The following is an 11,928-nucleotide window of genomic DNA, read 5'->3' on the forward strand; positions in this document are numbered from 1 at the left end:
AGTTGGGAGGTATGGAAAAGAGAGGGTGTAAGATATAAAAAAGAGTGTGTCAGGGATAAAGAGAGAGACAGTGACAGAGAGAGCATGTCAGAAGAGAAAAAGAATGTCAGGGAGAGACAGAAAGGGGGAGAGAATTTTAGAGAGCAAGAGAGAGAGAGAGATAGGGGGTTTGGTGGAGAGACAGTGTGTGTGTGTGTGTGTGTGTGTGTGTGTGTGTGTGTGTGTGTGTGTGTGTGTGTGTGTGAGAGAGAGAGAGAGAGAGAGAGAGAGAGAGAGAGAGAGAGAGAGAGAGAGAAACAGTGTCAGAGGAGAGAGAACATGATAGAAAGAGAAACAGGGAGATAGGTATAGTGTCAGGGAGAGAGAGACTGTCAGGGAGGGAAATGGTATCAGGGAGAGAGACACACAGTATCAGGGAGTCAAAGAATAAAGCATCAGAGTGTCCATTAGAGAGAGAGGTAGATAGAGAGAGAGAGGGAGAGAGTGAGGGGGAGAAATGTGAGAAAAGGAGGGAGAGGGGGTAGGAGAGTGAGGTAGTGATAAGGGGCGAGGGAGAGATGAGAGATGGAGGCAGAGAGAGGGAGGGAGAGAAAGGGGAGCAAGCGCTACCTGAGTACAACACACTGAGTAAAGCAACAGGTCTCTCATGGGGACGGGCACCTCATGGCATTAGGCCCAACCACATCAATTGTGGCCAGGGTTGGGCAAACTTTGTCCAAATATGGGGGAGCGCCTCTACATTCCCCATGGCTGCAGCTTGCCAGAGGCTTATGGAAGGGTGCTTTGGGTCACTCTCTCCTGTGAGCAGCTCATCAAAAGACTATGCGAGTCTCTGAAGGCGCCCGCACAGAAGCTCTGCACATGCGCAAGCGCAGTGCTTCAACATCGGTCCCCTGTGCGAAAACGCCAGGGACCAAGCCAACCCGAATCAGCCCCACTGCCTCATAATGATCTGTGCAGTGCTTCTCCCACATTTTCCTGTCACCAGTTATGTGTACTTTATGGTTGGACAGAATGACCATTGCTTTTCTAATTCCATTCTAAAAAAAGTTAAAAAACCAACTGGTTTTAGAGCTCCAAATAGTAACTTATTTTCAATTGAAGCTGAAGCCCTATGGATGATAAACAAGAGCAGGGCACAGTGAATCCCTATATACTACAGTTCTTTGGACAGGTCCATGGATGTAACTAGGTGTGGTCAAGCTGCACCCCCACCCAGGTACAAAGGAGTGTGGTATAGGGGTCTGACAGTCGGGATCCCGACAGTCATTATCCTGACTTTGGGATCCTGACTGGCCGGACCCAGACAGCATGGCGAGCGCAACAAAACCCCTTGCGGGCACGCAAGCCACCTATTCTATTCTCCATCTATGGGGGTCGTGGACCCCCACGAGGTAAAATAGCCGCCGGGAACCTGGCTGTCAGTGTTTTGACAGTCGGGATCCCGACGTCGGGTGAATACCTGTCGGGATCTCGACTGTCGGGACCCCGTCCGGCACCCGTACAAAGGATTAGCACAACTTGCCTTATTAAACTTATCTACTTAATCAAAATGACTTTTAGGAAGTTCTATAGATTATGAATATGACCCTACTGACTATATATAAAGTGATGTGAAAACACAGAAAAATATTGTCCTGTATTACTAAATACTGTCATTAGACATTTATGAAAACTTCTTTCTCCAACAGTTTCTTTATAATTCAGTGAGCAAGAACATTGCCAAAAACTGCCCTCTCCTATTTAGATTTATCTTTTTATCTTTCTGTGTCTCTCAAATTCTGTTCTTAACAAGCATCTTTCATACACTTGAAAGCAGCAATAGAACCGTGTTTATTTCTCTATGTTGCATTCCATGTGTCCTTTCCCAAACTGTTCAATGAAGCCAAAAGCAAGTATGATGCTGCATACAAATACAGTCATTCTTTTGATGGCTCACCAGTCTGTCACCTTGGACTGTTGCTATATCTTCGCTCAAACAAATTCCTGCATTTTGTTATATGTGCACAAATTGTCAAACAATCTGACTGCAAGAGGAAATTGCCTGTATCATGTAGATTAATGTGTCCCATTATCTGCAGCAGCTATTCTAGTTGTCCATAAAGAAGGTGTCCATACAAAGGAGATGCAGAGCAAATGGAGACTCAATTAATCAAATTATAGAGAACAGTGATTATAAATATATCAAAATACTATATTTAGCAATCAAAAGTTATGCTCGGAAATGCAATGTCGTCCTTCATTTCCTAATTATAAAAATAATAATAATGGGACATCCCCATCAAACACTGGTTAGGGGACCCCTGGATGTACCATGGAGTATATCGGTTGCACGTCCCCCCGTTTGGGTCACAAGAGCAGCTCCTGTATGTTTCTATGGAGATTACCAGGCTGTTGGGAGTTACCAAACATTGGGATACCCTGTAAGCTAACACCATCTTCAGATGGCCTTAGCTTATCTGTATACAAAGCATAAATTAACAGGTATATGTGGATATATCCTGGCGTATCTTAATTTGTTATTGCCACAAATAATACAAAGAGGGGCTAGGACCTGGTACTTATTAAATATACCCCCCAGAGCAATAAGCTTTGGAAAAAACAGAAAACATTTCACAAAAGTGGTTTCATGTATAGTATAGTATGTAAGATTTTTGGGATATTTTAATTACATTTTTTGGAGCCTGTCTAAATTGAGTTTAATTGACAAAATACATGTAACTGTAAATATGAATATGACTCTTCTTAAAATATAAATAATGCATATTATAAATAATTACGTAGACTAGGCTGACTATACTTATCCCATGTGGGGCATCTTAGAATATCTGAGATTCCACAGGCCAAGTTATGCTACTTGGGTGACAATAATAAAATGTAAATCTCTGTGAACAAACAAGCCAGTGTCAGAATCTCTCTCTCTTCACAAACTGCTGGCTTGCTGAGTCCAGTGAAACACTTTTGGAAGATGTAACGGAAGGAGGGTGTTAAGTCCCAAGAGCATGTTTGTTCTTTATCTGCTAAAGGAATTGCTGAATGATTCAACAAATGTAGAAGAGTAAATAGTAACAGAATAAACAGTAGTTGTATGAGCCAATTAAGAAAATTAGACTATAAATCATTGACATTGATCTTCTTCTTTAAATCTATTAAAAGAGAACGTCTGTTGTCTGATTGTGATAAACTCTAAAATCACTGATTGTGACATGGATTTCACAATTGCTTAGGTAATTTTCCCAGACATCATACATGCAACAATTAGTCCCCAGTGTCATCCACTGTCTGTACCTGACCCTGCATGGGTCTTCACTGAGGGCACGGGGCTCATCAAAGGATGTTTGGAGCTGAGTGCCGGCAATCCGTTCAGCAATATATATATATATATATATATATATATATATATATATATATATATATATATATATATAGAGAGAGAGAGATATATCTATATATATATATATATATATATATAGATATATGCAAAAAAGAATAGAGAAGACGCACCAATGAGCAGAAAGTAACAACACTTTACTTATGTAATAAAGCTCACATACATTGGGGTTAAAAATCTTATGCTTGCCAGCCAGATATAATTTTTCACCGTCACAGCCCAGACATCAATATGTGGAAGCACCGCCGTCACTCAGCTGCCGCCGTCAAGCCACAGACCAGGGACCAGTACACACAGAGTCAGGAGGATCGCCGGCTGGATCGCAGGTGGAAACAGGACGTCTCAGCGTCAGACCAGAAGGAAGCCACGCCCAACGCGTTTCGTCACACTGTCGGACTTCGGACCCCTGACGAAGTCCGACAGTGTGACGAAACGCGTTGGGCGTGGCTTCCTTCTGGTCTGACGCTGAGACGTCCTGTTTCCACCTGCGATCCAGCCGGCGATCCTCCTGACTCTGTGTGTACTGGTCCCTGGTCTGTGGCTTGACGGCGGCAGCTGAGTGACGGCGGTGCTTCCACATATTGATGTCTGGGCTGTGACGGTGAAAAATTATATCTGGCTGGCAAGCATAAGATTTTTAACCCCAATGTATGTGAGCTTTATTACATAAGTAAAGTGTTGTTACTTTCTGCTCATTGGTGCGTCTTCTCTATTCTTTTTTGCAAGTTTTCCCCGTTGGATCATTGGCACGATCCTAGAGAGAGACTGCACACATTTGGGACTCTGATGTGGACTTTTACCTGAAAAGACACTGAGACTTTGCGCTGGGTATCTGTGTTTTTTTATATATAGATATATATATATAGATATATCGCCCATTTTGGATCTTGTGAGCAATATCGTCAAATCATTTAGTGTGTATAGAAAATATTGTTAACGATGCATGGTTCCACTCATTGTTAACCACGACCCCCCATCATCTGTGCTGCCATGCATACAGTCTCCATTTGCAAACATTTGTGATACAAAATGGGTCATTGTGAAGAGCTCATTGGCTGCGAGTGTGGTACTGTGATAGGATACCATCTTTGCCATAAGACAGTTCAGGGATTTTTTACAGTCAACTGTAAGTGATATTATTAGAAAGTGGAAATGTTTAGGAACAAAGGTATCTCAGTCACAAATTCACGAATGTTCTGAGTTCTGAAATTCCACTGGCATTTATGTAAGCACAAAAACTGCGTGGTGCAAGCTTAATAGAATGGGTTTGATGGCTGAGCAGCTGCATGCAAGCCTCACATCACCAAGTTCAATGCCAAGAGTCAGATGGAGTGGTGTTAAGCACACAGGACAGTGGAGCAGTGGAAATGTGTTCTGTGGTGTGACGAATCTCACTCTGTTTGGCAGTCAGATGGATGAGTCCAGGTTTGTGAGATGCCAGGATAATGTTACCTGCATGACTGCATTATGACAACTGTGAAGTTAGTTGGGTAGAGGAGGGATAATGGTATGGGTGTTAGAAAGCAGCGCTCCGCGTCTGTCTCCATATCCCTGGTTAGTGAGCAGCCTACAGACTGCCTTGTCCCTCTGCAGCCACTGTAGTTAGAGTGTCACCCTGAGTGACAGCTTGCATAGCGAATAGCAGGGCAGAGTCCCCTGACCCTGCTGGCAGCGTTTCCTCTCCCCTTCTCAGGAAGTGATAGAGTGTGCCATAGCGTGTGTGTCTCGTCCTCCATGCTGGTTTGCCGTTCCACGTGCACCGGAGCGTTTAATAGCAAGTCCTGCTGTATTCCCCGTTACCAGCGCGTCACTCACTCAGGGAGATCCATCCTGTGTAGCAGTAGCATTACTGGGAGAGATACCGCCAGCGTAAACCGGTCATTGCCATTAACCCTGCACAAGCTGAACGGAACAGATAAGTAACACCTGTGACTGTGATTCCTGCATCAGTTATATTCCATGTGAAGTTAACCACTGAAGTACCGTTGTACACTGCAAGCTTATCACTTGAATAAATCTTAAGCTGGTTACATCTTCTAAGTGTGTCGTCTAACAACCACACAGCACGATCATACAAATACTCTGCCAATAATGGGGCTATTTTTTAGGGTTTGGGCTAGTCCCCTTATCTACACTGTAGTGCAATCCTTATGCTTCAGCATACCAAGACATTTTGAACAATGCTATGCTTCCAACTTTGTTGCAACCATTTGGGGAAGGCCCTTTTCCAGTCCATCATGACTGTATCCAAGTACACAAAGCAAGGACTATAAAGATATGGTTTAATGAGTTCAGTGTGAAAGAACTTGGCTGGCCTGCCTCACAGCACTGAGGTCATGGGTTCGATACCCACCAAGGTCCTAACTGTGTAGAATTTGTATGTTCTCCCCGTGCTTGCTTGGGTTTACTCCGGGTACTCAGGTTTCCTCCCACAATCCAAAAATATACAGGTAGTTTAATTGGCTTCCAACAAAATTAACCCTAGAATGTCTGTGTGTGCGTGTACATGTGGTAGGGAATATAGATTGTAAGCTCCACTGGGGCAGGGACTGATGTGAATGTTCAAATATTTTCTGTAAAGCGCTGCAGAATATGTATGCGCTATATAAATAACTGGTAATAAATAAATAAATAAATAGAGCCCTGACCTCAACCTCATTAATCTCCTTTAGGATGAACTAGAGAAGATACTGTGAGCCGGACCTCGTCCAACATCAGTGCCTGGCCTCATACATGCTCCACAGAATGAATGTGCAAAGATTCCCACAGGAACACTCTAAAATGCTGTGGAAAGCCTTCCAAGAAGAGTGGAAGCTGCTATAGCTCCACAAGAAAGCTATTATAGCTGTCATTTATATTTAAAATATAGTCATCTGTCCGTTTTTACAGAATTTGAAGTAACGGTCCATCACTTTCTAAATTTTGCAGTATTTCTATTAATATGGTTTATTATTATTATTACTACTACTACTACTACTACTACTACTACTACTGTTACTACTACTACTACTACTACTACTACTACTACTACTACTACTTTACTACTACTACCACTGCTGCTGCTACTGTTACTACTCCAGAGAGTGCATTACTGGGTCTTTGGACCTTATTTATCATGAAATATTTGTGGAATACCTGCAAATCTTTAATATCCCTAAATGTGCTATGGAGGAATCGCATATCTAAAATCTGCTGCAGCCCCCCCATTTCTGATAGCATATGCAGTTCTCATAATTTTCTATGGGGACCACTACAAAGTTTCAGAATGAGAAGCATTCTGGAGCTTGATGCTGGTAGGGTAACACTATCTTCATATGTTTTTACCCTATAGTAGCCTATAGGGCAGTGGTAGCCAACTCCAGTCCTCAAGAGCTACCAACAGTTCACATTTTCCAGACAACCTAGCTGCTGCACAGGTGCATTCTTTACTCACTAACACATTTTAAAAGATCCACGGGTGGAGCTAATTACTTCACTTGTGATTCTGTGAGGAGATCTGGAAAACTGTTGGTAGCTCTCAAGGACTGGAGTTGGCTACCCCAGCTATAGGGTATTCATTTGCAGATTTTTTCTACATCGACCCCCGTGAGACATGTAGGGGCTGATGGCTACTCCTATGCAATAATCGCTGAAGTTTTAAAAATGTATATCATTTTTTAACTGGAAGAAATCAAGAGAATATATTTGGTTCTGAATATATTTGTGAATCCGGTATTATTGTTTGTCTCTATCCATATACATTTACACAAAGCTAAGAAATTCTTAGTGCTCAGTAGGTAGTTTAGAAACCCGAAAGGACAATATTACTTAGTAACCCATTAAGCCATACAAATCACAAAATGTTTTCACATTATCTCACAGATAAAAATGGATATTTCCCTTTGTTTATCATGTGACCGAAATGTAAATTTGTCTGCTAGTGCTAAGCACTTTTACTTTGGGCTTAGTGTTTGTATAGACTTTAGCTATAACATATATGATTATTTACAAAATATTCAATTGATTCTACATTGGTGTTTATTGAATAAGACTACAGTGAATTTATAGTCACAGGTCAATGAAATTTTGATTACTGCAAGCCTTGCAAGATGTGAACAGAATTTATTGTGTCCTGTCCAAATCAGTAATAAACAAACAGACCACACTAATCAATAAATGGTCACTTTTGTACACTGTAAATTTCACATTTCCAAAGTAGATTTGTGTTCATTTTCTGATAATAGTCTAATCATTGAAGTAACAGGGTTAAATTATAACAGGCACAACTGTACAGTCAATTATCTTTTGTTTTACTTTTATTAATGAACATAAAACAAACTATAAAATGTATAGAGCTTTAAAAAAATCTTCAGTGTATTAATTTTTGAAAATTGTCTGTCTGGTTAGTTTCTTCTACACTAAATTATAAAACACTTGATGGTAAAGTTTAAAAGTACTATATATTAAAATTAAATACCAAGGAAGCAATAAACCTTAGGGGTTATACATAAAGATAAATGCTTCATTATAGGCCGATATGCTTTGATATATAAAAGCTCCTTATATTTAAGTTATATACTACAGGGCCGTCTTTCCCATTGGGCTTAATGGGCAGTTACCCAGGGGCCCAAGGATTGTAGGAGCCCACCCCAATAAAGAAGATGCCACTGCCCTGGAGAATGGCGGTGGGCAGCAGGGATCCGGGCAGCGGCTGTCGGCGGCGACTCAGCGGTGGCGGCGGTAATCCAGGCAGCGGGGGGCTGGGATCTTGATGTAGCGACCTAGGTGGAGTCTGGCAGAGATCCGGGCAGCAGTTGTCAGCGGGGACGGCGGTGATCCGGGCAGCGGGGGGCTTGATGTAGCAATCTGGGCGACATGTGTCAGGGATCCTCTGGGCAGCAGCTGTCAGCGTTGTCCGTCAAGGCAGTGGCGACTCAGATCTTGATGTCGCTGGCATGCAATGCTATGCGATATTTTATTGTTCAAGCACTCCTGTTAATTTAACGGGAAGATCTCATCCCATTGCATGCATCGCATACCACTAAATATGGTATGCGATGGTATGCGATGGGCGTGCTAGGAAACAAGTACCCTTAAACTTCCTTATGAATACCCCCCTGCCCTGTTGCAGAGAGCCAGGCAGTGGGAGAGAGAGAGGACAGGGTACTCACTGCTGTTAAATGAGCTGGGGAGAGAGGCAGCTGCAGCAGCAGCAGCCTGTCCTCTCTTTCTGCCCCCTCATTTTACTGTCAGAGCTTTTGGTGTGCCTGAGCACAGTGAGAGTGTGTCTGCAATTAAGACAGAGGCAGATCTGCATGGAGAAGCATATCAGTCAGGGAGCATTCTTTACAGGTGGAGTATCCATTATCCAAAATGCTTGGGACAAGAAGAATTTTGGATAACGGATTATTCCGTATTTTGGAATATTTAATTTTTATATTTCAATGATGTATCTTGATGTACAGATGGAGCCGGCGTTGTCTTTGCAGGGGATGGCGGCAGAATCGTCAGCCGCCATCCCCCGCAAGCCGCTATCTGCTGTACGAAAGGGGACGCGCGCGCACGAGATGCGCGCACGTCCCCTTCCTACGGCGCTTTCCCCGGGGCCCCGCTGGCTTGGCGGCGGTCACCCAGGGTTTCCACTGTCTCCCCACACCCCCCCTAACCCTGTCCATCTCCCCGCCGCCCGGAAACTGAGACGCGCGTGAGACGCATGCGCGTCTCAGTCAGATGGAGCGCCGGGCTGCTGGCGGATTGCCAGCGGAGACAGTCTGGTGATTCGCCAGCAAGAGGGAGCCCGGCTCCATCTGTATATTGCATTTATATTGCATTTATATTGTATAAACACATGAAATACACACATATATATTTTATTTGTGAAACAAGGTTTCAAAACAGGAAACAAAGTTTATGTACTATCTCAGGCACTGAATATGAATGCCTAGCAATCATTTTCTTGCACGTATTTAGTGCCAGTTACATAGCATGTCCCCAGTAGTGCTGTTACAGATGTCTGGAAAAAATGGGAGGGTCACCAAAGGTGGCCCAAGGGCGCCTGAGAGGAGTTGTTTGGCTGGAGCAGCGGTCTCGAAGCTTGGGAAGTCTGACCCAAGGAAAGGTAAATGGAAAGAAAGGGGATTTGAGACCGCGCTCGCTAAAAATGCATGCAACAGGTGTAGTTAAAACATTTATTAATGAAAAAAATACATATAAAAACTGTATAATATATTATTATACAGTTTTTATATGTATTTTTTTCATTAATAAATGTTTTAACTACACCTGTTGCATGCATTTTTAGCGAGCGCGGTCTCAAATCCCCTTTCTTTCCTGTTACAGATGTCCCCAGTAGTGCCAGTTACATATAATGTCCCAGTAGTGCTGTTACATATGTCCCCAGTAGTGCCAGTTACATATAATGTCCCCAGTAGTGCCAGTTACATATCACGTCCACAGTAGTGCCAGTTACATATCATATCCCCAGTAGTGCTGTTACAGATGTCCCCAGTAGTGCCAGTTACATAGCATGTCCCCAGTGGTGCTGTTACAGATGTCCCCAGTAGTGCCAGTTACATATAATGTCCCAGTAGTGCTGTTACATATGTCCCCAGTAGTGCCAGTTACATATAATGTCCCCAGTAGTGCCAGTTACATATCACGTCCCCAGTAGTGCCAGTTACATATCATATCCCCAGTAGTGCTGTTACAGATGTCCCCAGTAGTGTAGGGTAGGGTTTGGAGCCGCACTGACGTTGATTGATTTGTTATTTATTCATTTAGAAGACCAACATGAGGACTATATTGCGTAAATTCTAATAGTCATAGATTGGTGGTGCGCTCACGATTTCAGTATAACAACTGAGTGTTGGTTTTTTTGGTTTGCTCGAAAGAGAGGGCAAACACAAGACAGAAAAAAAGCTTTGTGGGCGCACTCTTGTATTTGTAAATGTGAAATTAATTTAAAACTTAACATTTATTTCGATCTTTTAATATAGAGTAACCAAGGTTTTTGAAAAATACTCAAGGTTGAAAAAATACTAATAGTAACGATAATAGGAAAAAGAGAGTATAAGGGGTTAGAAAAGGGTACCAATTGTATGAAACATATAATACATAAAATGTTGTGTGATGGCACTTTTCACTTTTCACACCTTACTCTCCATTCAGCGCACTACGTCCTTATCATCATTGATATGTGGACAATGTGATTATGGGCGAAAATGAATGGTTTTAATCACCTACAGGTTCGAATCACCCGTAGGGATATAAATTACCCCAGCAACAGTATTTTTGGTATTTTCACAGCTTGTATTGCTCATGCAGTAGGCGTGTCCAGTGCAATTATCTTAGGGATACCTCTACATTAATACCACACCAGGGGTTCTTCAGGGGTCCCCCACAAGAATACTATTCTGGCCCGTCACTGCTTAGCTTCCAAGTTCGGGAAGTGTTTGGGCAGTTCCAGTGAGGTATGGTGGTATTTTTTTGAGGTTTTACTTCCCAGAATTAAAATTGCCTGGTTAACTGCGGTTTAGAGCATTGATAGCTGACTGGATACCCAAAGTGTATGGCCACCAATGGACTTACAGCTAAATATATATCTTCAAAAATTGCTGCAGTGATGACATAACAAAGGGAGAAAGGAAACATATAAGGAGGGGAGGGGAGGGGGGAAAGAATGGGAAGTTGGGGGATTGGAAAGGGTGAGTAGAAGCAATTAGTAATAATTGAGGCAAAATTGCCTAATTACTATAGATGATATTTCAGGTTAATTTTAGCTGAAGGTCAAGCCTGAGGTAGTATTTGGTAAATATAGGGTTAAATACCTCTGTGCTAGGTTTAGCCTGCCTGCTTATTTCTGGTGGTAAATAGCAATTAGCAAAAATAGGGTTATCCAGTATCCACAGTTTAGGACTACAACACTGCTGCCCCACAAAGTAGCTCAGCTCCGATGCTGGCTACTGCATGAACTTGCTGACAACATTAATTAGCCACTTGTTACTATGTATGCATTGGTGTTTGTAGCAGTTCCTTTAAATGAACAGAAGTGTCACTCCTCTGCCAGACGCAGATAGAGGACACTGGTACCAGGGACGCCGCCGCCGGGCGTCAGAGCATAGAGTCCAGGCAGAGTTCAGGTGCGGCTGGTTGGGGGTCGCAGTGTGGAAGGTCTCCGTGCGGGTAACGCCGCTGCTGCTGTCGCTGGTAGTGCCAGTAGTGCCAGTTACATATCATGTCCCCAGTAGTACTGTTACAGATGTCCCCAGAAGTACCAGTTACATATCATGTCCCCAGTAGTGCTGTTACAGATGTCCCCAGTAGTGCCAGTTACATATCATGTCCCCAGTAGTGCTGTTACAGATGTCCCCAGTATTGCCAGTTACATATGATGTCCTCAGTAGTGCCAGTTACATATCATGTCCCCAATAGTGCCAGTTACATATCATGTCCCCAGTAGTGCTGTTACAGATGTCCCCAGTAGTGCCAGTTACATATCCTGTCCCCAGTAGTGATAGTTACATATCATGTCCCCAGTAGTGCTGTTACAGATGTCCCCA

General features: G+C 42.9%; 1 pseudogene; it reads right to left on the reverse strand.

The window, feature by feature from the left end:
• Positions 1 to 10,733: 10,733 nt before the first annotated feature.
• Positions 10,734 to 10,853, reverse strand: LOC146005961 (5S ribosomal RNA; annotated as a pseudogene).
• Between the last annotated feature and the right edge of the window lie 1,075 nt (positions 10,854 to 11,928).

Source organism: Crinia signifera, chromosome 5 (assembly GCF_055691185.1).
Source record: "Crinia signifera chromosome 5, ASM5569118v1, whole genome shotgun sequence".
NCBI classification, from domain to species: domain Eukaryota; kingdom Metazoa; phylum Chordata; class Amphibia; order Anura; family Myobatrachidae; genus Crinia; species Crinia signifera.